The following is a 27,073-nucleotide window of genomic DNA, read 5'->3' as shown; positions in this document are numbered from 1 at the left end:
AACAATGCTAGAAAACCAGCTCCAGCAATTTCTATGCATTGCAAACAGCTGGGAGCACGTCCTTAGTGTGCTCTCGGCCCAGCCCTTCAGCCCAACCCAGGGCTCTCCTGGCAGGTTGTGGGCCCCAATCCAACAGGTGTGGTCGCCCAAAATGCAGGAAGTCTGACCTCTCAAGCATCTGAGCCCCCTCCTGCCCCACCACCCCGGAGGGGGCCCTGGAGGCCAGAGGACAAGCAGAACAGTGACAGCAAAGCACATCCAACAGCCTCCACCAGGCCTCCTGCGCTGCTGGCCGAGGCTGCCAGAAATTCCTGCCTCCATTCAAAAACCAGCCATCTACAGAAAATACGTCCATCCTGTGGGGACCCAGCTCCGGGACAGGGGTTCTGTGGTGACCCCCGCGTCCCAAGCTCACCTGCAGAGGACCCCTCCGCTCCAGGACAGGCCTCCGGCAGAGGCACATTAAAGAAAGAACAAAGGAGAGAGGAGGGAAAAGCATCTCTCAGGATTCAAACCGAGAAGATGAAACGCTCAGGATGGAAAGAGGCTTTTCAAAGAACTTTTCATCCAGTGCCAGTGCCAGCGCAGTTTGAGAGACTCAGAAGAGACAGAGATCTGGGCAGACAGACTGGATGGATCTGAAAGCTGCCCGGTCGGTCAGCATCCTGGGAAGAGACAGATGGGCCAGGGCTGCTCGCTCCACAAACCCTGCAGTGCAAGGGTACCCAGGAGGTTCTGAAATTTCTGCCACCTCCGTGGATTTTGCCCCAGGAACACCCCGGGAGCACTGGTGCCTACCTGCGCGGTCTAGGAGGCAGGACAAGCCAGTCACCTCCCTCCCAAGGTCCCGGGTCTCCTGGGTCACAGCCTCACCCAGAGTCACACTGACCTGGTGGGAAGACCCTCAATTTCCACTCTAATAGGATGTCGCCCTGAGTGAATTAGCAGGTTCTTTTGGGTTCTAGCTATCCATCGAGAACCTTTCTTATCTGAAACACAAAAATGTGTGTTGACAAATAGTTATCAAGCCTCTAGACTAGGAGTTCACACAAAAGAGGTAATTCACAAATATTGGATCATTTATTAATTGATGTCATTATTTCTTCCGTGAGCGGCTCTAAGAAACTGCCTGCCGTCCTGGGTCCTTCCTCAGCCCGCACCTGGCACCATCCACCACTGTTCTATCAAGACGGGGCTACAAGGCAGGTGTGGTCCCTCCAGATCAGCTCCCTTATTGGTCCAGCCAAACAGCAAGGTGACCCCACACTGTCCCCCAACACAGACTTGCTCCCACAGACGCCAGCCTGGCCTTCCTTCCGGAAACTCAACAGCACTTCTAAGTTCTGTGAACGTTTCTTTGGGGACCCAAAATATAGAGGAGAAAAAAGTCCAAATAAAAGCCAAGAGTAAACTCATTGAAAGGAGTGCTGGCAACTTTTAATAGCATTAATCTGTCACAGTCCGCCAGAGGGGAAGCGGCATCTGTATTCTAACTGTAATAACTACATACGGAACCGCCGAGACGTGATTTATTAACAGTGAGATTTTACAAGCAAGCCACTATTGACAAACGGCAGCAATTTTAGGCAGCCCAGATCAATACCCTTTAATAGAGTCAAATCTCAACAAATTAAATTAAAGCAAGATTCCACCATAGCCTCTAACTAAACAAAGGCATGTGCGTAAAATTCTCCACGTGGTTGGATGACATGACATGGGAGTCACCGTCATGAGCCGATGGCCACACTTCTATCTATTCACTTGAAAATCAGGATGCGTGTCAGGGCGCTGTGGTTAAAGGGCCGTGTCCATGGTCCTTCAGAGCTCCGTGGTTGGACGCCTGTGATGTGAGAGGGATACAGCACAGAGAACTCTGGGCCCCTGTCGAGGAATGACCGCTTTGGGAACAAACACCTCCCATACCTGCTCGCCACCACCACCCACCACATTCCATCTGGTGAGGTGACGATCAGGGCTTATAGGACAACAGAAGCCCGATCCCAGCTCTGCCCCGGGCGACCTGGGTGAGTACGGACAAATCATGTGTAACTCTTTTCATCCACAAAACAGAAATGACATGCAACACTGCCACCTCCAAAGGTGCTGTGACATTAAACAAAATAACATTTGAAAGACCAGGTACGGGTCTGGCACAGAAAGGGCACTCGGATATTAGCTAAAGGAGGTGACCAGCAGGATGGCAGCTAGTGAACCTGCCTGCATCCCGAAAGTGTGGGCACGCCATGACAGCACCCGCAGCGAGCTGCACCCCAGGGAAACAGGGTCCCCACAGAGCTGGACAATGACCAGGTACATCTGATCCCAGCCAGCATTCCCCACGGTTCTGCAGGAAGCCCCAGAAAAGCCTCTCCCACTGGGGAGATTTCACTCTGGAAATTCTTTTACACCTGGAATTTTCCGGTGCCAGACAGGGAGCCCTTGCCTCCTACATTTAAGTATGGATCCTGTCCCCATGTGTGAAAGTTCAAGGGACACCTTGGGAAGCCTGCTGTTCTTGGTCAGCAGTTACAGAAGATGACACGGCTTTGCTGCCACCATATCTGCTGGAGAAGGATGTGTCAGAGACTCAGAGACAGCCCAGTGCCCGTCCAACCCTGAATCATGGCCATGCTGACCGGGTCCTTACATCATCACAGGGAGATCTGAAGGCAGAAGGTGAGCAGGACCCTCCCTGGCTGGTTCCAGGTAGGAACAGGTAGCAACATTCCAGGCAGGGCATGGGGAAGTATATGCTCCTTCTGCGTTCCATTTAGACAAAGATGACAGATGATTCAAAGAGCAGCTAGCTCGAAACGCTGCTGTGGTTTGTGGGTTCTCTTGGCCAACCGCAAAGTCTTCCTAAACATCTGCCCCTCTCGCGCTGGTCACTGTGACTCCAGACCCAGCAAAAGGGATGGGCAGCCATTTCTCAGGCACCCACTGAGTGCTGGGCGAGGGAATGGGGAAGAGCTCTAGCTTCAGCCTGGGCCTCTGTTTCTAATGAGCTGTGTTTGTTCAGAGGTGTCTTGAACCTGACCCCTCAACCCCAACTAGATGAGGGGTTCCCTGGGCCCCCAGCCACCTACAAGTCCCCTATCACCGCCCTGATTCCACTTTATTATGACTGTATTTGTTTCCTATGGCTGCTGTAACAAATTATCCCAAACTTGGCGGTTTGAATCAACAGAAGTCTATTCTCTCCCAGTTCTGGAGCCCAGAAGTCTGAAATCAAGGTGTTGGCTGGGCTGCACTCCCTCCAGAGGCTCCAGGTGGGAATCCTCTTCCCCTTTCCTCTTCCAGATCCAGGGGTCCCAGTGCCCCCCGGGCTTGGCACTGCACCACTCCCTCTCTGCCTCCATCTTCACGGGGCCCTCTCCTCTTCTCTGTCTGTATCCCCTTCTCTTATAAGGACACCTGTAATTGGAGGTAGGGCCCACCTGGATAATCCAAGGTGAGATCCTCATCTCAAGATCCTCAGTGACATCTGCAAACACCCTCTTTCCAGATAAATCCTATTCACTGTTTCCAGGGATGTGGACATATCTTTTGGGAGGGGCCACCATTCAGCCCCCTCCCATCATGTACACAGCAGCTAATAGATGCCTAATTCCATCTGTAGAATGAATGAATGAATGAATGAATGAATAAACGAGCAGTTGCTACCATGGACAGCAGTCAGCAAACTAAGGGAAGCCTGGCCACAGGCACCTCCATGCCTCAGTGTGGATGCAGGGTGGGGACGAAGGCTGAAGCCTGGACGTCCCAGCTGTAAGGGCACCATCTACCCAGCTCCAGGGTCAGGCTGCAGGGCCCAGCTCCACCGTCTCAAATCACGTGGCCATCTTGCACCAGGGCCCCTTCCTGCAGCCCCTGAGTCTGCCGGCTTCCGTGCTGACCCAGAGCCCCCTGTCCCACCACTGGGGAGGATGCTGCTCAACAAACATGGGTAGTGCATGCGTGTGTAGGTGTGCGTGTGTCCATACATGCGCAGGCACATGCATGTTTGTTGTGTGTGTGCAGTGTGCGTAGGTGTGCGGGTATATACATGTATGTGCAGGCATGCGTGCTGTGCTGTTTGTATATTTAATTATGTGGGCATAACTAGGAAACATAACCAGGAGACCTATATTTTCTTTGGGCCTGTGATTTTCAGTCTCATCAGAATATTAGTGCTAAAAATTATGAGACATAAATGGGGCTGGTTAACATAAAAGCCATAAAATATTTGTTTCTAATGGAGCCTGGATACAAGCAAATCTGTCTTCAGGCTGCTGAGGGCCATTGTCTTTAAGAAGAGAACTGTCTTCTCAAGCACAAGTGGCAAGGAAGCCCCCCCCCCCCGCCCCGGTCTTCAGGGTGTGCCCACACCCCCTCCCCCTGCTGGGGTCTTCTGCTGTCAGTGGCACTTGGGGAGGGAGTGGCAAGGGAATTCGCAGTTGCTGGGCATCTGTCGGGGGTCAGACATAGTGGTCGACGCACCTCATGGCACTGAAGACACACACAACCCCACCCTTATCCGGCTGTTTCCGCCATCCTCGGAACATTGAGAACAAGAGACTCAGCCAGCTGGAGGCACTCGTCCCGAGTCACACAGCTGGTCCCCAAGATGCCACGGCGGGCTGCATGTGCTTTCCAGTGCAGGAGTCCAGGAAACACACAGTCCCCCTTCCGAGACCTGAGGCAGGAGCCGAGCATCCCTCCTGACATAGACTGGCTTTCCCCTTCTGTCAGGGAAGGTCCAGGGCTTCTGATCAAGTGTCTGGGGATGGTGGGCAGACCCAAGAATGCAGGGAGGAAGGGTTCACGGGCAGAAAGGTTGGACTGGCGGGGTCGGGGACAGCCATGCTGGGGACTTGTGCCTGACACACAGTTCCATTCACTTGTCTGTTCATTCAATGTTCATAGCAGCGCCGTTCACAACAGCCAAGACATGGAAGCAACCTAAGTGTCCACTGACAGATGAATGTATAGAGAAGATGTGGTATATATACACAATGGAATATTACCCAGCCATAAAAAAGAACGAAATAATGCCATTTGCAGCAACACGGGTGGACATAGAGATGACCATGCTGAGTGAAGTAAGTCAGACAGAGAAAGGCAAATACCATATGACATCACTTATATGTGGAATCTAAGTGATACAAGTGAACTTATTTACAAAGCAGAAACAGACTCACAGACAGAGAAAACAAACATGTTTACCAAAGGGAAAAGGTGGGGCGAGGGATTAGGAGTTTGGGATTAACAGATACACACAGTTATATATAAAATAGATAAACAACAAGGATCTACTGCATAGCACAGGGAACTATGCTCAATATCTTGTAATAACCTATGATGGAAAAGAATCTGAAAAGAATAGATATACATATATGTATAACTGAATCATTTAGCTGTATACCTGAAACTAACACAACATTGTAAGTCAACTAGACTTCAATAAAAAACAAAAAGCAAACAAACAAACCCAAGCATTTATGGAGCACCTATTAGGCGCTGGCATTGTACTGGGGCTGGGATGCAGCCATGAGCAAAAAGACATCCTCCCTCCTCACCAAGAGCAGAGTCCTTGTAACTAAACAAGTGAGTAGTACAACCAGGGAAGGACGAGGGGCTGTGGAGCTCACAGCAGGGCCAAGGCGTAGTGAGCAGAGGGGTTCAGAAACAGTCCATACAACCACCTGCTGAGGTCACTGTGAAGGCGGCGTCAGGAGAAGAGCAAGGCTGTAATGACCATTAACTTCCACCCAGAGGAAAGGGTCCTAGAAAACTGGGTCATCCACACGGGAACTTTCACACCAGCTCCCAGGGGGCAGAAAGTTCTGCTTTAGATGGAAAAGCCTCTCTCTGTTTCTGTTTCTATGTCTATCTGTCTATCTATCTATGTGTCTATACATCTAGTATCTACCTATCTATATCTATTCATCTATGAATTTTTGCACCTATATATCTATCTACCCATCTATCCATCTATCTACCTATCTTTATCTATTTATCCATCCATCCATCCATCCATCCATCCATGCATCTATGCTCTCCATGTATCCATCTATGCATCTATCTGCCTATGTTTGTACCTACGTATGTATGTATGTATGTGTGTATGTATATATGTATGTATCTATCTATCTATGTTTGTACTATGTATGTATCCATTCATCCACCTATCATCTATCTGTCTCTTCATCCATCTCTCCATCTCTCATCTATCTATGTTTGTACCTATGTATGTGTCCACCCATCCATCCATCACCTGTTGTCATCTATCTCTCACCTATGTATGTATATATGTATCTATCTATGCATCTGCTCCTCCAAGCATGCATTCATTCATCCATCCATCCACCCTCCATCCATTTATCTATGCATCCATGCATCTATCTATGTATGAATATATCCATTCACCCATCCATCTATCCATAGATCTATGTTTGCATCTAAATATGTATGTATCTACCCATCCATCTATCCATCCATCATCCACCGATCACTTATTAACATCTATCTATCTCTCATCAATGTATGTTTGTATGTATGTATGCATCTATCTATCATCTAGCCAGCTAACCATCCATCCATTACCTATCATCTACCTATCTATGCATCTATGCATGCATTCGTTCATTCATCCATCCATCCTCTATCCATCCATCTAGCTATACACCCATGCATCTATCTATGCACCTATCTATCTATACACCATAATATACACATACATACATATATGAAAATATATGTATAATAGATAAATGTAGATGGGAATATAAAATATGGAAACAGAAGCTGTGCTTAGGCTCTTGGTCACATTTGGATTCTTGTAGACATTTCTCCAGAGCAGAAAATATTTTGCTCAGTTTTGTTCTTGTGAAATTATAATAAATAAGTAAATAACAGCAGATGACTTCTCCAGAACAAGCATGTTTGCCTCAGAATAATTGGACCAGGATCATCCTGATTCACTGATTATTCTGGACAAAAAAAGAAGTTACCTCTGGAAATACAACTATGCACAACTTCAAATTTTTCCAAAAATTGGAATAGAAACAGTTTAAAGTGCTCCCCTGTCAGGGCACCATGGCCCGTAGCGGTCTTCCTCTGAGGTCTGGCATCTCCAAGGCCCTGTACAGACTTTGGCCAGCCCCTTGCAGCTTTCTTCCTGCACAGAGAGGAGAAGTTGGTTTCGATATTGAGCCTGCTCTTGTTTGGGTGGAGTTAACTAGGATTGACTACAAAAGGCTGACGTGGAGAGCTGAGCAAATGGATGCTTTGAGTCTAAATCTCCCCTGTCTCCAGCAACATCTCTTATGAAGAATTTACCCGTGACTTACTCATCCCTGGTCCACCGTCTTGATCTATTTTTAATGGCACTGCTGACATAGTTCCCTTTACCAGGCTAACATCCAAGGTTTTCATTTTCACAGTGTCGTCAGAGCCCCCTCTGTCTACACCCTCACATCACTCAGGGGTCCTTGATGGTCCCTTTTCTGAGGCTGAGCTCTTCATTCCCAGTTCTTCCAATGAGCCCAGGCCCTGCTTTCCAGATGAACCCATCTCCTGCCTAGAAGCCACCCCCACCTTCTGGAGAAGGTTAGTTTATGGAGGAAGTTGCTCTGACACGGACAGAGACGTGGCAGTACGTCCCAGCCTTGTCACGACTGTACACACGCATCACAAAACCGGAATCCAGCCCACATGCCGTGGGGTTGACCCTAGAACGTGCTAGGAGGCATCAAGCATCGGGTCCGGCTTCGTCCTGCGCTCTGAAAGGCTCCTTTTTGGTTTGACATGTTAATTATGTGGCATGGAGCCTAGAACATGGGCTTCAGGTCCCAAAGACAGAGGTTCAAATCCCAGCCCCTCAAGCAGGTGACCTTGGACAGTCGACCGTTTCCCCACGTTATGGTCCTCAGTCTAAAATGGGAATATTATACTCATGGCCAGGCATTCCAGTGAGGATGAACAGAGATCTCCAGCTGCCCCCGCTGAGATGTAGTGAACACACAGTACATGGAGGTCAGGAAAGGCCAAGGACACTACAGATGAGAAGAAAAAGAGCAACTGTGTCACATGCACCATGGAGGCCAAGTAAGACTGCAGAATCCAATGAGGCCTCTCAAACCCAAATCCATCTTCTTCCATTCAGCCACTTTTTAAATACGAATGTGGTCACTGCCAGCAAGACCACATCCGCCGCAGAGTATTTATGGAGACATCCCACCAGTCAAGGGAGACATATGAGCTACATACATACAAAGGAGAATCCAGCAAATTCCAAGTTGTACTAAAGGGCTGCAAATCTGTCCTTGGGCTGGGTCCCAGATACAAAGAGAAAGTGTGATTAAGTGTGATCTCTTTAAAGTTCTGTTTGGATTTATTCCTAAAAGCTCCTTCACCCAGAGACTCAGATTACTTGTTGGCGCAGATGGCTGCCCTGTCATGAATCAGACGCAGAGAATTTGAGCAGTGTCCAGAAAGAGGCGAGGAGAAAAGGAAGCACAAAAAGCAGGATGGCTCAGAACTTCGGTGCAAAATTAAGATGTGTCAGGACCAGTCCCAGGCCCGGGGGTGCGATGCCATGAACCGTGAATGCCCTCTGGGACCTTGTGCTCTGCATCTGCCTGCACACTGGCCCTAACTGGGCAGAGTCTTTCACGGGCATCCCCCGGGGCTGTGCAGGTGGCCACCGGCAGCACACCTGGCCATGTGGGGGCATCTCAGAGATGCGGCAAGCCCCAGCTGGGACGTGCATGGAATGAACAAAAGGAAAAATGACCAAGTGACATCAGAAGACACACAGGGCCACAAGCTTGGACGCTCAGCCCGGACAGCGCTGAGACAGGCGGTCAGCCCGGACAGGCGGTCAGACCTGGAGTCCATCCCAGGGAAGAGGCTCCCTCTTCTCTGCCCAGTGTCTGGGGAATGTTTGTCCCTGGGACTAGAGCTCCACCCCCTGCAGCATCCTCCCCAACAGGGCCAGGACAAAAAGGCTGCAGTAAAGTCCCCAGGGTGACAGAGACTTCAGGAGAGACCAGAGAGGCCAGATGTTTCCTGAGCTTACTCATCTGTGAAATGGGAATAACAGCCTTCCTTGCTGGGTTACCATGCAGGTTATGTAAGGGGTCGGCCAACAAACTCGGATTTGGAGGCAATTCCTCCTAATAGCAGCAGATAAAGAGGGTTCCAACCCCAGCTCTGCCACATGGAACGCCACATGGAATCGTTTATTCTCTACATTTAAGGGAAGAAACATGACCGTCTGTGAGGACTATTCTCATCTTCCTACAAACCGACGTGATGGAGAGGACCACCTGCGCCCCCTGCTCTCCAATGCACACCATGGCCTCTCTCAGCCCTGGACCTGCTCTGGTAAGTATTGAGGACCCGTGTGCATTATGCCTTCATTTTCATTATGCCTTCAGTTTTTCCGATGCTTTGACATCTGGGGCCTCACCGACCCTGGAGAGGCCACCCCTCACAGGGCCAGCCAGTTCCTAGAGATTGTAGAAGACCAGCCTGCGAACACACTTTTCTTATGCAAAGCCACCACTGCAGAGCTGCCCCCAACCCCCTCCTCTAGTGGGCTCTCACAGTTCAACCACTATCACCATCCCCCTGCCCTAATCACCCAAGCAACCAGGGACAGCCCTGATGCCCCAGAGCCTGCTGGAACTATTCAGACTACCCAGCCCTGAGACTGACTCTGCTTCATCCATTCTTTCCTGCAGAAAACACAGTACAGGCTCTGGCCCATGTCTTCCCCTCATCCCTCTCCCTCCTTGCTGACCCTGGTGCTTCCCCGTGTGGCCCTGTGTGGTGTGGTTTGCCCCCTCCCCTTGGTAACTGTGAGTAACAAACTACCCTTTCAATGGCAATCATCTCCTGATCTGCTGGCCTCACCGCACCGAAGAATAATAAGACCTTATTTGAAAACCAGAGTAACCAGGTGTGCTTGGTCAATCTCCAGCTTCTTCCTCTTGGGGACAGGCTGGCCCAGAGTGGTCACTCTCTGCCTGAAGAAGACTGTGGGAGGATGCCCAGGCCAGGCAGTGGGGGTGGGGGTAGGTCTGGCCAGGTCTGGGGGTGGGACAAGCCACCACACCTGGCCGGCACACCTGGCCAGCACACCCAAACGACATCCCCACCTGGTCTCTCTGTGCAGGAAGGTGGCACCTTCATTATATTTCCCAGCATCTCCCAAACTTGGGCAGCAAGAAGAGTGTGTTCACTCAGGGCCCCAAAACCCTCCACTCAGTGGAGACCTCTCCCCTGGGGCCCTGGGGGTTCCCAAGACAGCATGTGACCCCCTAATTCTCCCACTCCTCCTCCTTCCAGGGACGTGGGAACTGTACTCACCCACCCTGTGATGTAATGAATGGTGAGTGACTTTCTTTGGCTTCCAGGCAGAGGCCTAAAACTGCTGGTGCAAGACCACCCAGAACTTTCTTCTCTGGCCACAGAGATTCAGGAAGCGCCCTTGACAGGGAGGTGCAGGCTGAGCCATGCCATGAAGAAACAGTTATTCTGGAGAGTTCTCAGCCCTGCAGTGTCCTCCACATGAGGGAGAAACAGACGGTGCTGCAGGTGGGGGCTATTTGTTACCGCACCACAACCCGGTCTGTCCTGACTAATGCAGGGTGGTCAGAGGACCAAGGCAGCACCTGGGGACTCCTGGAAGGTGGCCTCCAAGAGCGCTGGGCATCAGCAGACCAAGCCACAAAGCTCCAACAGAAGAAGGAAGAATGACAGGGATCGTTTCATGTCACTGCATCAGAGACAATCATCTTCTCAGTATCTGTCATCTAAATTGCCTGAGGAGAGAACATTTATTGAAAGTTTTCCATAAGCATTCCCCAGCTCTTTCATCACACGGCATTACTTTTTCTCTTTCCTCTAAGATCTTGAGCACGTTTACTGCCTTTGCACAAAGGACTTTTGCTTCTAATCATATCGATTTTACTATAGTTAATTTTTAATGTATTTTCCAGAGTGTTGTGTATATACAGACTGAGATATTCTATCATATATTAGCATAGCTGTTTCCACTTTTAAGGTCGGTTATTAAATGAGCACTAATTTATTATTGTTTCAGAGGATACAATGTTAACCCAATTATTTGCATTTTGTCGTGTACACTTTGGAATGTGATAGGACACCGGTAATAGATGCAATAGGATTAAATGCACCAAATTGAATCTTTGGGAGTCATGCTGAATTCTAATAATCACTTGATGATCTAGCAGGAAAGACTTCTAAGGGGATGTAACAGCTCACTCCCTGGTTCCACCTGATGTTAGGAACTGGCGTGCTGCAGTCACGCCAAATCCCACCTTAGCCTCTTCCCAGCTCTAGGACCCCTGCCCAGATGCCTGTCCCCTCTGAGACTCTGTTTTCTGATCTAGTGAATGAGGGTGATGACACCTCCCTCTTTAGGCCATTCATAGTTGGAGGAGAAAGTACAGATGGATTTGCGTGGCACCTGTCACACAGCCAGAGCTGTGGATGTCTGCGACCCCAACATTATTATCCTTTGTTCCACGGGGACCCTTCCCACACAAACCTGTTGCATGAATTACTTTGAGTGTGCTGTTTTCTCCACCTCCAAGTCAACGTTTGCAGGAAATAGCCTTCTCTGACGTTGCCAAGCATGTGTTTTTGCATCCGTATTCAAAGAGGTGTCCCCCAAACGGGAATGTTGCCTCTTTTGTAGTGTATTCCAGGGAAGCGGGGTCACCTGTCTGATCTCCGTCCATCGGTGATTGGCTCCTCGGGGTCCAGGACCTCATCCAGCCCAGAAGGAAGTCACAGAAACGACAGAGCAGATGCAGCAGCACCCCTCCCCCTCCGGGGCGTTGGCTCCATGCTCAGCCCCAGGCCATGGCTCTGGTCAGCGGTCCCTGAGTCTGCCCTCTGGGAGCTGAGCCCTTGACCTTCCTCTCCCCCGTGGGACACCCACCACTGTCATCAGGGCAGCACCACTAAGCTGTGCTCGTTTAGGATCTCGACACGGGGTCAGCTGGGGTACTTGTTGAGGACCAGCCTCCTTTCCAACACGTGGGACCCATGGTGGTATCCATGTCCTGTTCTGCTGGGTTCTGATTCCAGTCCCCTGTCCTCCTTGCCAAGGAGCGGTAATGACCCACTGTGACCTAGGCCAAGGACACTGGTGTGCTCACACACACACACACACACACACACACACACACACACACCGTGTTAGTGGGGACTTCTCCTGGGAGTCTAGTGTAGCGGAGAACCACAGGAGAGGCTGGACGCGAGCGCATCACGTGACCACCAGGTCACAATGGCTGGTGCGTCCTCCACGGCTGATGCAGGCAGAAGTCCAAGGCCGGGGGCGCACTTGCCACCTGCCAGCCACCCAGCAGGTTGGAGCCCGACCCTCACCCTACGCTCGTCAGCAAGGCATCATAGAGCCTGCAGCCCTGTGCCTGCTCCCACCGTGGGGACAAGGACGAAGGGGCCTGGCCAGTGAAACTGGGCAACGACTGGCCAAGTGAGAGCAGGACCGACCAGCCAGCGACATCCTCCCCTCCCTGGGGACCTGGCCAGGTGCTGCTCCTTCCAGCGGGGGGTGGCAGAGAGGGCGCTCAGAGGAACTGTGAGGCCAGGGGAACGGCTGAACTGGGGCCGATGCGAAGATGAGGGGGAGGGAGAAACCCTTCACAAGAGAGACCTCTCCCCCTTCCCAAGAGCACAGATGGGGAAGGGACATGCACGGCTGCGATGCAAGCAATCACCGTCATCCTGAGAGTCTGGTCCAATCCAGAGGAGAGCTGCCTCCCTCCCCTTCTTTATGATGCCGGCTTATCCCGTGACATCACTAAGAATGCCAGGCTCACCCTAAAGCCCCACAGCCAGGACCAAGGGAGAGACAGCAGAGGAGTGGCCTGGCTGGCACAGGTGCCCATAGAATCCTTGTGTCATCAGCCGCCAGATGATTCATTATTCACTCCCCACCTCCGGAAAAGAATCTGACTTTTCTCCTGACAAGCGCGGCGCCCCCGACTTCCTCTTTTAAGGGGAAGGGAGAACAGTGATGGCATTCTTTGCTTAGCACCCTTCCCAGAGATGCACTGTGGCTGGGGAAAAACCCTCATTAAGTCACCTGTCCTGCTTCCTTAGGATAATATCACTTAGACTCGCTGCTTCCAAAGTCAAGGTCAATGAAAAGGCTGCCAGGTTCCTTCGCAAGCCCAGGGTTAGGGTGGAGAAAGCGGGCAGGGAGGGGCTGCACCAGTGCCCCCTGGGAGTGTGGGCGCTCAGTTCATTAACCGCAGTTGACAGGTGGGTCACACGAGGGACTTATTTATAATATTTACACTTATGCTGAGAGGAACATTCTGGCACGGAACCATTTATCTCATTCCTTTTACAAGCCCTTCCTCTTTTTAACTAATGGGGAGATAGCTCACTAAAGAATTTATAGCCCTGCTTTGCCAACACACCACATTTCCACGGAGAACATTCAAGTGTGCCACCCAAGGAAGTGGCTTATTGGCTCAGAGCAGGTGGCAGGCGTGGCTCTGTGGTCAGGCAGAACTGCCCCTGGAACCCTGTAGAGTTGATGTGGGATGTGGGGAACCCCACCTCCTACCCAGCTCCGGTGGGAGAGTGTGCCAGGATAACAGTAATGCCTGACATCGAGGTGGCGCATTCACTCCATGTCGGAGATCGTGGGGTCCAGTGCCATCATGGTAACAAAGGGGAAAATGAGGCTCTTACAAGGGACCTTGGCCAAGGTGGTAGAGGAGGTCAGGGTCAACCTGAGACAAGACAGCGGTCTTCCCTGGATGTGGCGTGGGCTGACTCCAGCCCGATTCCTTCCCTCCTTCGTCCCCACCAGCGCTGCCAGCCCCTGGCCATCTTCCATCTTGCTCTGCAGCTCAGCCGCTGCCTGCCTCCAACATGCTGCCTGCCCACCCCCCTCTCCAGACGGCTCTGATTTCCCACCTGCTTTCTAACCGGGGAATGTGGTCTGGAGCTCTGCCTTGTGTATGCTCCTGGGCTGGATTTGAGGGCGGCAGAGTTGGAAGACACAGCAGGACACTCACTTGGCGTCGTGAAGCTGCCCTCTCCAGCCGCCTTCCACCCCTGAGCCCAGCTCCCCGCCCACGTAGGGCTGCGGTGTGGCCGGGCACAGAGGTTCATCCCGCAGAAAACCACACCAGGTACAGGAGCACCAACTGAAGACCCTGCCCCAGAAGGACCGACTCACCCTACGACTCAGGGGTAAATCTCCTCCCCTCTTGGGGGCCTCAGTTTCCCCCAGATGGAAAGGGTGAGCCACAGCCATAGTTCCCAATCTTGGTTGTACATTAGAATATACTGAGGGGCCTTTAAACTCTGCAGTGCCTGACCTCAGCACTACCTGATAACAGGGTGTCTCTCATGGGGGACCCAGGCATCTGCATTTTCACAACTGCGGCCAAAGGTGAGAACCACTGGCCTTATCTGTGGTTCTCAAATTGGAATCCTGGGGGCAGCAGCCACAAGGGCACTTGCTATGAGTGCAAATTCTCAAGCTCCCACCCACCCCAAACCACAAGTCAGAAACTCCAGGGTGGGGTCCTCCCTGGATTCCAGCACTACCTAGAGTTTGCTGGGCCCCATCATCCTAAGCCCTTGGGCTCTCCCCCAGCTCGTGCCTGACCAGTCAGGGCTGCGGGCCACCAAGCCCAGGTGCCCACCAGCCTTGACTGCACGGCTCAGCGCCTGCCTCACGTGTGAGGCCTGTGCAGCCTCCCCTCCCAGATCTGCAGGGAAATAAAGATGAGCGTGTAAAGCAGGGGCCACCGCGAGTTCTCAACAAAAGTTAGCTCTGCGGTTGATTCGCGCTGATCGCGTCAGCAGGCACCAGCGTGCGGCCAAGATTCAGAACCTGCCCCCATTTTGCTTCTGGAGAAGGACGGAGGGGCGAGGCGGCGCTTTGCAAGGGAATCAGGGTCCAGCGTGCAACTCGCGGGCCCCTGCTCCCGCCCGGGCATCAGGGACTGACCCCTAGGGGGACCCGCAGCCTGGGGGATCCGCCGGCAGAAGACCCTCGCGAGGTGGGCGTCCCGGAAGAGGCGGATGGAGGAGGGAGGGTGCGCGCCAGCCTGGGCTCCCAGGGCGGAAAGACCCCGCTGGACCCCCAGCTCGCTGGTGGCGCAGGCACTCACGGAAAGGGACTCATTCCCGACCTGCGGTGATAAGTGTCCTTGAAAGCGCCCCGCCGGGCCAGGTTCCTGCCGGGTGGAGGTCCGCGTGCGAGTCCTACAGCCCCGCTGGTCCTCCCGGCGCGGCGAGGGGAGCCTGCAGTGCGCAGGAGCGGCCACCAGGTGGCAGCACCACCGCCAAGAGGCCCGGCTGCCTCGCGGCCGCTTTGGGGGAATGGAGCGGAGCCGGTGGGAAAGGAGGAGCCCCTGCGCGCCCCGAGAGCTCGCGGAGCAGACTGCGCCCCATGAACGAAGTCAGGGCACCAGCGGGGAACCCCAGCGCCCAAAATCAGACTTTGGTGCTCAGCCACCTGTCGCGCTTGTCTGCGCTGCCAGGCAGCCCCCCTCCCTCCCTCCCCACCCCCCGCCGGGCCTCCTTCCCACCCAGCTTCAGGCGGCTCTTCAAACCCAGCCATGGACAAATCCTGCAGGGTCTGCAAGGTCCTTGAGGACGCTTAAGTGTTGCATTTTTATTTCAGTGAGTCTAAAATATACCCTCCCAGATCGAAAGGCAAAACTCTTACCAGGGAGAATCATTTTCCTAAATTCTGCCTTTTCTTAATCATTATGACTTGAACTGGCCTTTAAGCGTTTCAGAGAAATTCTCCAGGGTTCAAGAGAAACCGTTCCCTCCAAACAGATCCATGCATTTACCGATGTTTGATAAACCTTGGGTTAAAATGTCAATAATCATTATAGCTAACATTTACTCGTGCTTGCAACATTGCAGGCTTTCTTCTCCATAGAACCCTCGGACGGAGCCTGTGAGGTGGGTGCTGGCATCACCCCACTCCGCAGATGAGCAGAGGGAGGGGGGAGAAGGTGCATCACTTCACACGGCTAAGGCCGGTAGGGCGGGGACTTGGGCTGGCAGCCTGACCCCATAGGCCCCCCTCCTAACCTTGGGGCCATACCACTGCCCTTTGGCTTCCTGAAACCCCCATTTGTACCTTCCCCGTGCCCCACCTTTACCTCCCTCCAGCTGGAACTCGGATGGGGGCTCTCTGATCCTACAGAATTGCTTGTGGAAAGGGTCGCAGGACCTAATTTAAGCTACGGTATTAATGACTGCTGTGGCTTCGCCGACCCTCTCTGCTGGGGCATTTTGGGGGATGAAGGTGCCAGGGTGCAGGGCTGACCAGAGACATTGTCCAGTGACCACAGCTAATGGTGATGTTTAACTCGAACTCCTGGAAAACAGAGCAAACCCACCAGCAAAGGTTGGTCATTCTGGCTCCCAAAGAAATGTCCAGAGAACAGTTCCCCAGGCCACCATGGTGCCAGGAACCAAGAGCCCCTGTGAAGCACCCCAGTTGCAGAGGGGATGGGGAGAGGGTCTAGGAGACAGCAGGCTGTGCCCCCAGGGCCCGTATGTCTGTCTGGCTGATGCCCGGGGCTGTTTTCCGGGCAGAGTTGCTCCTCTGTGCCTCAGGCAGTCAGCAAGCCCCCATAAATCTGCTGGTGTGGAGTCCGGGAAGTAAATGAGTCTCTCAGGCAAACAAGGAGAGCTGAGAGGCAGGAGAAGCTGAGCCGATGGGCCACAGAAGGGATATTAAGGGAGTGAGTCTACCCAGCTTCAAACAAAAACACATTCCAAAGAGCGAGGCTGCATCAGCATCTCAGCGCGAGGCCACGCTCTGCTGTCGGGCACCAACCTGACATCACTCTCCTTCACATGCAGCCCAGGCAAGCGAGGTGGTGGCTCTGTGTGTGTGAGAGAGAGGTGGTCCCTGTGAGCTGAGCGAGGGTCGTAGGGAAAGAGCTTTGAGATCTTCTGCAAGGGGCTTACTGGTCTGCACATCTTCAGATCTTGGAATAGAGGAGGAAGGGGAACAGAATTAATATCGGCAGTGGGGCAGGGTGCCTCATGATAGACGGAATTTCTACATGCCTGGGAGCAGGCTATCCAACGCCACCCCGGCTTAAAAGTCACAACTTGGAGCCATCAGTACCCACCGTGTGGTGAAAAGCACTGACTAGGCGTCCTGACCGCTATTGGCTGAATGAGCTCAAGAAGGTGCTCTTCTCCGGCCTCAGTTTCCCTTAGTTTTCAAGCTGAGTTCTGAGGGGTGGGCAGTCTGCCGAGGAATCCCGTGCATGGGCTCTGGGCAGGGGAGCAGGGTCTATCTCCCCTCTTCCACTCCCCACCTTCTCTGCGACCCCAGCTTGAACCAAAGATACTTTTTTTTTTTTTTTTTTTTTTTGCGGTACGCGGGCCTCTCACTGTTGCAGCCTCTCCCGTTGCGGAGCACAGGCTCCGGACGCGCAGGCTCAGCGGCCATGGCTCACGGGCCCAGCCGCTCCGCGGCATGTGGGATCTTCCCAGACCAGGGCACGAACCCGTGTCCCCTGCATCGGCAGGCGGACTCTCAACCACTGCGCCACCAGGGAAGCCCCAAAGATACTTTTTTTAAAAATCTGCTTTATATCTCTGAAAGGAGATTTCTTTTGAAAACATTGAGCATTTGAAGAATTTGTAAAGCTTCTTCTGATTATGATGTCAGGCAGAAGTGGCTGAAGGCATGCGGTGTCCGTGAAAACTCCCCTGGGCAGCAAAGCAGGTCCAGAACGTTCCACTGTTCAGCTGAGCCACGTGGCAATTCCATCCTCACCTCCGTCACTGGTCCCTTCCTGCTTCCTGCAGGTGCCAGCTTAGCGACACCCTGGACGCTTCGGCCGGCGTGCCCACCTGCAAAGGACTTCTCCATCCCCTCCCCCACAACCTCGGTGCTGGGCTGGGTGAGACAAGAAGACAGGCTGTCCTTTTCAGTGTCCTTTCCATAGTCCTTTACTATGTCCTTTTCAGCACATAGCAGGTGCTCAAGAAATGTTCACACAATGAATGAATAAATGCTGCCTCGTTTATGCTCTAAACCCGTGGTAGCCAGAGAAATGTCCCCCCAGAGATGTTCCCATCCTCCGGGCCTGTGAATATGATGCAAGACATAGCAAAGGGACTTGGCAGGTGTGATGAAGGCTTTACAACAGGGTTACCTGGATGGGATCAATCGAATCACAATGGTATAAAGCAGAGAAACTTCTCTGGCTGCAGCAGGAGAGGAAAGGAAGAAGCAGGCCTTAGGAGCAAAGAATAACAAGGATGCATCTTGCTGTTTCTGCTCCAAAAATGGAGAAGGGGGACAAGCCAGGGGAGTGCAGGCAGCCCCTAGAATCTGAGAACAATCCCATCCAACAACCAGCTGGGAAACAGAGACCTCAGTCCTACAACCACAAGGAAGTGGATTCTACCAATACCCTGAGTGAACAAGGAAGTGAATTCCCCCCAGAGTCCAGGCCGGCCAGCAGCTTGATTCCAGCCCCTGACACCCGGGGTAGAGGCACCCGCCAAACCCGCCTGGATATTTGACCCCGATGATGAGATAGTGAATGTGTGCTATGAAGCCTCTAAGTTCACGGTGGTTCGTTACAGCAGCACAGGGAAACTCACAGATTTTTCATTACTGCTGTTTGCTTTCAGTTTAGAGGAGGCAACCCAGCAGTCCCTCTGAGCTGTCCCCTTCCCCTCAGCACCACAGCACTCTCCCTTTGCAGCCCCACGTTCACCTGCCCAGTCAGTACCTCACCATCCAGGAAGGCCTCCCAGCTTTCTTTCTTGTCCCCAGGCCCCAATCATGCATGGATATCCCAGAACATCACTGAATCTTATCGCCCCTGCCTCAAGCCGCCCACAACCTCTAGTGTATGGGAACTAAGACCCACCTGCTCACAGCCCCCTCCCCCATCTCCCCAGTCCCTCTGAGCGTGGGCTGACCTGTTGGATGTCTCTGAAGAGAAGGTGTCAGCAGAGTCTTCCTCTAAGACAGTTCTGTTCTCTCCCTTTGATGGTCCAAAGGCAGGTCCAGCCATGCTCCGCATCCTCAGGGTGTCCACTCTGGCCCCCTCAGGCATCTCATGCCAGCCCCCAGCCCCCAAAGAGCAGCCCTGAGCACTGGCCCATGTTCATAGGCCCAGGATCCTGTGAAGTTGTCCATGTTTAGCCTGGTCACTGGTCATTGCCTCCCATGTGTGCTCAGATCCCAGCCTCTGGCCTCTGCGTCTTCATATCCATAGATGCCCTTCTCAGAATCAAGACCAGGCCTTCCTACAAACTCGGAATTTACTTTCCTGCTCCCAATGTCTCAATGCCTCGGTTAGGGAATCTCTACCCTGTCCTAGTGCATTAACACCCACCCCGACCTTTGACAAGTCCCGGGACCAGACAGGAGCCCACCTCCACCGACTTCGTGGGACGGGACCTGTGTGCAGACAGTGAACGGCTGAGAAGATGCACCTTCACACACGCAAACAATGATTCCCTGCAAGCCGACACCTCCTCCCAGCTGAGGCCTTTCTTCACGCTGCCATTTACCAGCCGAGTGAGTTCAGCAACCCCTCCAGGCCTTGGTATCTCCACCTGTGAAGTGGGGCTGAGAGCTCCCGCCCGGTGGGGTTGTCTCAGGGATTAAATACAGTGGAGCCCGCAGATACCTTACTGCTCCACGCACACTGAGTCCCAGAAACGTTCCCCGTGTCCGATCTTTGGTATAAATGTTATTTTGCAAAAGTAAACTTGTAACCTCCAGTGGACTGATTGTTGTTTGTTTACACGGTAGTGGTTGTTTTATAACGAAGTGTTACGTGTTTCATTTCTTCAAAGGACCTGGACCGTGTTCTTTATACAAACACGGATTATGTGAGATTGTTTGAAAATTACAGCATGTTTCCTCGCATATTTGGATTACATGCACAACACAGACACAAGAGTGGATACAGAAGTAAATACACTGCTATATATAAAATATATAGATAACCAACAAAGACCTCCTGTACAGCACAAGGAACTCTACTCAGTGCTCTGTAATAACCTATATGGGAAAAGAATCTGTCAAAGAATGAATACATGTATATGTACAACTGAATCACTATGCTGTACATCTGAAACTAACACAATATTGTCAATCAACTATACGCCAATAAAATTTTTTAAAAAAGGAAATGCCTTTGATGCCTGGGGCTGTGGGCCATGGTGGTGATAAGAGGGAAGTGGTGTGCTCTCCCTGGCTGCCCACCAGGCTCATCTGGAGAGACGGATGCCAGGCCCTCCCGAGGTCCCCAGCAGCAGGCTCTTGTGCTGGGCCCTGGGAGGGCAGGGTCTTTAAAGCTCCCTGGGTGTTTCAGCAGCCTGGGTGAGTGGCAGCTCAGATGATCCAATCGGGGGACGAGATTTTACAAGATTCTGAAATACGTGCTGGCAGCTAAGCTGGGGATAAAGTAGGTCATGTTTCATGATGGACACCCGCCATGCACCTTTGGTCCATCACAGATGCCCGTGCATCCCTAGAGGCTCCCCGGGCAGGTTCTGGGATCAGGAAGGGGCCTTGATGAGGTCACCCTTTGAGAATAATCAGTAATCAATATGTTTCCCGGGAGAGAAGCTTACCCTCATCTCAGGCTAAACGTCTTTGGAGACTAGGGAATTACGGAATTAAACGTTTGGGTTAGGGTGCCGGTTCCACAGCTAAGCTTTAAGAAAACGTCATCCCTTTAGAGACACACACTCCATATTGAGGGATGAAATGACGCGATGTCTAGGATTCCTTTCAAAATGATCCCAGGGAGGAGACAGGGGTGGGTGGGATACAGAGAAAACAGGACTGGCTGTGTACACATTGAGGACTTTTGTAGTGGATGATGGTACATCAGGGCTTATGTTTGACTTTTTTAGAATTTTTATTAGAGTCGATTTACAATATTGTGTTAATTTCTGCTGTACAGCAAAGTGAATCAGTTATACATATACATAAATCCACTCTTTTTTCAGATTCTTTTCCCATATAGGTCATTACAGAGTATTGAGTAGAGCTCCCTGTGCGATACAGTAGGTCCCTATTAGTTATCTATTTTATGTATGGTAACGTGTATATGTCCATCCCAATCTCCCAGTTTGTCCCTCCCCCGCACCCCCCCCAGTAACCATAAGTTTGTTTTCTACATCTGTGACCCTACTGACATTTTCAACAGTAAAATGCTAACGGTGATATACAGAAAAGCACAGAGAAGTCAGATTCCAAACACCAGTGTCCACCACCCAGGATGAACCCATGTTCACATTAGGTCATTTTTTTCCTTCGGTTTTAATTTTTAAAATTTAACATTAACCCCCAAGAACGTATTTTCAGAGGAAATGGGGTAAGACCCCAGGAGCGTCTTCCACTGGACTCGGTCGGAGTCCCGCTCAGCACATCCTTGTTTTTGTAAGATTTGTGAAGTTTCGCGCTGCAAGCTCCCTCTGACCCGTGACCGCTTTCCCCCTACCTACTGCCTCTCAAGGTGACCTGATTCGATGAATGTCACATGAATCAATTTACTGTGTTTCGTTTTCAGATTGGAAAGTGTCCACAAAGCTACTGCGAAACAAGGCATGTGGGGATCTCTAGGCCCCGTCACTCCTCTCCCAGGGTCCCCGACCCCAGGCTGCTGTGCTGATTTCCTCCACAGGCCAGTCAGCTAAGGCTGCACAAGAACACCACGGATGGGGCAGGGGCGTGGTGGCCTTAGACAGCAGAGATTTACCTCTCTTGGTTCTGGAGGCTGGAAGTCTAAGATCCAGGTATTGGAGGTTTGGTTTCTCCTGAGGCCTCTCCCCTTGTCTTGTAGAGCCCACCTTCTCCGTGTCCTCACCTGGTCGTCCCTCTTGTGCACGTCTCTGTCCCTGTCTTCGTCTTTTCTTTTTTTTTTTTTTTTTTTTTTTTTGCGGTACGCGGGCCTCTCACTGTTGTGGCCTCTCCCGTTGCAGAGCACAGGCTCCGGACACACAGGCTCAGCAGCCATGGCTCACGGGCCCAGCTGCTCCACGTCATGTGGGATCTTCCTGGACCGGGACACGAACCCGTGTCCCCTGCATCGGCAGGCGGACTCTCAACCACTGCACCACCAGGGAAGCCCTCCTCGTCTTTTCTTACCTCCTCTTCCAGTCCTATTGGATTAGGGCCTCACCCCAATGACCTCATTTTACCATAATTACCTCTTCAAAGACCCCATCTCCAAATACAGTCACATCCTGAGGTCCTGGGAGTTAGGATTTCAGCGTATGGATTTGGAGAAACACAACTCAGCCCATAGTACTCTGCTACAGCCAGATGTCACGTGGCGTGCTGTTTTTCCTGGAACAGTCTCCACACACGTTGTTTACCAGGTGAACAACATTTCCTCTCATTTACTTCTCAAGAGCTCATTTTGGCAAAGCCTCTTCATTTCTGGAGGTTTAAGGAAGAAAAATAGAAAAACAAACCAACTTAAATCTCTGAGTTTGAATACAGTCAAATCTCATTAATTCAGGTTTAATACTGTAGGACAATATTCTAGGATACTGAAGGCTTTCAATGGAAGATGACTTGTAACTAACTGCTCTATCCTTGTCGAGCTGAAAAAAACCTGTTTTAATAAACAGATAAGAATCCTTTGCAATTAATAATACATTCAAGTGCAAAGAGCGTGCTCATGGTCCCGACTAATTATTCCCCTGAGCCAGGCACCCATCCCGCTGCTGTTTCTCATCTGCATTCCTCCGTGTGCTGGCTTTAGTGCACGTGGTGGAATAAAGGTAAACCTCAGTCCAGTCTGCAGTCAAAAGGAAGCCGAGATGGGTAGACGCCTGAACACCGCGCTTTGATTTTCTCTCACATGCATGTGGTCTAATCACCTTCCAGGGAGACTCGGAGAGCAAACCGGCTGCAGATAACATGTCACATGGAAGTCTGGATTAGAAAACAGATTGTGCAATAATTAATTCATCACGTCCCTTTGAGGTAAAATTAAAGGGAAGAACAATCAGGCAACAGTAACTCAGAAAATATTTTCTTCTTTTAAGTTAATGGGTTCCATGGTTTTAAATGGAGCCGTAGCCAATTCTCCCAGGTTTTTGCTTGCTTTTAAACGAGGTTTTCAACTCCCGGTGCAGCAATTAAATGTGCCAGCAAAGCTCCTACTTAGTGCTACTGAAGCACTTAATTTTCATTAAAAAGATGACATTGCAAGCAATTATCACGGACAATCCACATTCACGGGTGTTTCTATTCATAAGGACATTGTGACACAGAGATGCATAAATTACCCAGATCGATTGGCTTCTCTGCTTCCTCCTAAGCTCGGCTGCAGGCTGGTCAGCTCTACTCACCGGCTTCCAGGCTCTCCATTTAGGGCCCTTGTGCGGGCTCTGCTCATCGCACGCTCACCCCACACTCACACACATCCACCAGGCCAAGGTTAATCCCTGGGGCATTATGCCACTGGTTCTTCATTATGAACTTATTTCCTCCACGTATAACCCTCTTAACACGTGTCCTTTAATGGAAAGACACAACATGATTCAGCCTTCTGTTACCCTGCCTCCCCTCATGTCTCCCACTCCGGTGACGTTCAAGGCCACCGGTAACAACAGCCTGGCTGCCAGAGCCCCTACAGCAAGCCAGCCACCCCAAAAAGAGCCCTGCCAGAGCTGACCCTCATAACAGCCTGGAGCCGTCCCCCCATGGACGACGGCTAAGCTGAGGGTCAGAGGAGGTAAAGTGATGTGTTCCAAGGTCTCTCAGCTAGAAGGTGGCAAGTCAGGATTTGAATCCAGGTCCGTCCCTGCCCAAAGCTCATCACCCCTCTGCTGGGCCAGGTGCGGCTTCCCACATGATTCTGCAAACGTGAATGGTGAGTGCAGTCCAGGCCACGTCTGTGCAGGGTCTCCCAGGTTCTCAGTTAGGAGGAGAGGATATCTGGGCCCGTGCTGCTGAGACAGTCAGCTTCCGAGACGGATCAAGCACTGAGCTTGCCCCTCAATAATCTCGGCTCTGAATACAGATGGATAACATGTAAGAAGAGGAGGTAAGAAAGATGTAGCCAGGCTAAAGCAAACGATCAAACAGCAGATAAATAACTCCATGGACCAGAAAAGGAACTAAAATGCAGATGTGGCAAAGCCAAGCCCTGGGCCTGTGGACTCCAGGCACCAGCAGTGGTGGAAGTCCAGCCCTGGAAAGTATGGGACTCAAAGCCTCCTGCAGAACACAGGACACGGGAACCACGCCACTGCTTTGCCCCATGGCATTAACAAGCAGTGAATCAAAGGATGCAGAAAGCCTGGGTACAGCCTAGCTTCCAGGAACAGAGGACCTGAAATACCTCCCCAAACACTGGGTGATGGAGCCCTGGACGCTGTCCCGAGAGCTGAGCCCAAAGCCCCTGCCCCGTGGGGCTAACCAGATGCCCAGGAGACAGGGCGGGGGGCTCGGAGTGGCACGAGCCAGAGAAAACCGAAGACCTCTGACTCAGAACAGACCTGAAGATCAAAATCTCAACACACGTAGAAATCGAATACTAAAAAGCCAACAAACAAACAAAATCCAACATCCAACAATAAGACAAGTTCACAGTAGATCAAATTAACTTTATGCGGCCATCTGCAAAGGTTTTCAAACCAATCAGCTTACGAGGTGCAAAGAGAAAAATGAAGGAATAGCTCCCACTTATAAAGAAGAAATGAAGATATAAAAATTTGAATGACCTCTCTGGGACACCTCACAAGCCGCTGTGGGTTGTGCTACCAGGTGCCAAGCTGGGTGGACGCGCCAGGGTGGACTGTGCGTTCCAAGGGGGGGACAGTTAGAGGGTGACACTGGAGCAAAAACTGGACGACAGGGGAATGAGCCATGCAGATTCCAGGAGAAAGTTCCAGCAGAGAGAACAGCGTGAGGGAGGTGGGGTGGGAGGAGGAGGAGGTAAGACACCAGATCAGGGGATAATGGAGGTCAGATCGCACACGGCCTTGTAAATCCCTCTTACGACTTTGGCCTTTACTTGGCACAAAATGAGGCCCTGGAGGTCCCCTGTGGAGGAGGTGTGTTACAGCATCATAAAATTCCAGGCGCTGAAACCAGATCTTAGAAGCAGGGAGACCCGGGAGGCTCCAGCCACTGGGGACACCACCCCGGAGGTGGTGAGAAGGGCGATGGGGTCACAGTCTGGAAGCTGGCAGACTGAGTGCCTCATGTGAAGGAGAGGGGCACAGAGAATCCTGGGCAATGGCACAAAAAGCTGGACAGACTGAGTTGCTATTAACTGAATGAGGTCAGTTCCATTCAAATATATTAGGAGCTGCAAGGAGCATGTGCTGTTGACCTAATAATTCCACTTAAAGGAATTTATTGTAAGGGAATTATCATAAACTTAAGAAAATATTACAAATGTGGCTCATTAAAATGTTACTTACAATAGAAGATTGGAAGCCGCCTAATTATCCAGCAGTAGGAGAAATCAGATCACAGACAGGAGGATCTGTGGTGAATCGACCAGCCTGCAGCTGTCCCCAAACCACTCCTGCCTGCCCACCTCTCGCTTAGAAGGTGAAAAAGCCAGGCACTCACCTCCCCAGGCTCCCTTTAGCTAGCGTTAGCCAGGTGACCTGTTCGTAACAGAGAAACAGTGAGTGAATGCATGGTCCCTAGTTTCTGGGGGGGGGTCTTCCCTCCCTGCTATAAGGTCAGACATGAAAGGGGCATTCACTGGTTCTATTCCTTTGCCATTTTTCTGCCGTGGACACCAATGCATTGCTTGGAGCTGTGGCAGCTCTTTTGGGACCATGAGGTGACAAGCATGGGGGCAGGTGGGAGGTGAAGAGCATTCTAAGAAAGCCAGACCGATCCTGAGCACCAGAACTGACTCCAGCCATCATTAACCTCCAGACTTCTCTCTTTTTTTTTTTAATTTTTATTGGAGTAGAGTTGCTTTACAATGTTGTGTTAGTTTCAGGTGTACAGCAAAGTTAATCCATTATATCAATGCATATACATGCCATATCAGAAATAGAATTATGGATGTAGAAAACAAACTTATGGCTACCAGGGGGTAAAGGCGGGGGAGAGATAAATTGGGAGATTGGGATTGACATATAGAGACTTTCTTTAGGAAAAAATGAATCCCAGGTTGTCAAGCCATCATGGGTTGGGCTCTCTGATATTCGTTATTTTTATTTCTGTGTCACCACCTGTCCTGAGCTGGTTCCCCTGCTGGGTCTATGGTGGTCTGAGTGAGGGAGAGAATTAACTCCCCTCCGGACAATCTGGATGCAGTAGCCAAACCTCTGCCATCTGTAGGGAGCCGGCCCGGCCCTGCCCACACTGCCCAGTGCAGGAGCGGGGAGCTCAGGGCAAAGCTAGACGTGCTGTTTCCACAGCCAAATTTCCCTCGAGGGCGGGGCTCGGTACCAGGGTGCTAAATCCCCAGAGCAACCAGGAAGTAGGCACTGTTGTTGCCCCATTGCACAGACGGGAAGAGTAAGGTTAGAGGGCTGACTGTCCCGCTCAAGGTTACAACTGCAGAGAAGTGGGACTGGGGCTGAACCCGGGGCTGTCTGACCCCAGAGCCCAGCCCAGGCTGCACTTCCTCCCCCCAAAATCTGTTTCCCCGCAAGGCACATGGAGCCAAGCGTGGGCTCTCTGCACCCCAACAGAGCAAGGCAGGGGGCACCTGGACCCTCCCCGTAGATGCCAGGGGGCAGGAGCTGGCAGAACCTGGTGCTGTGCTCAGCAGAGGAAGTGGCTGGGCTCCCTTGGGAGGGTAGGTAGGCAGGTAGGGTGTCACCTGAAGACCAACTTCCAGCAATGCAAGGGGTCCTGGTGAGGGGAGGGAAGCAAACCAGGACAGAGCTAACTAGACTGCAAGCTCCACGTTCAAAGCCTGGCACACAGTAGGTGCCCAATAAACACACAGCAAACGCCGAATGGCCAGTTCTGCCTCTTTCCTGGTTCTTCCTCTTTCTCCTCCATCCTCTGGACATAGTCTGAAAGTGACAACTGATGTCATTTGAAGCC

This window comes from Orcinus orca, chromosome 1, assembly GCF_937001465.1.
Source record: "Orcinus orca chromosome 1, mOrcOrc1.1, whole genome shotgun sequence".
Classification (NCBI taxonomy): Eukaryota; Metazoa; Chordata; class Mammalia; order Artiodactyla; family Delphinidae; genus Orcinus; species Orcinus orca.
Note: the sequence above shows the minus strand (reverse complement) of the source record.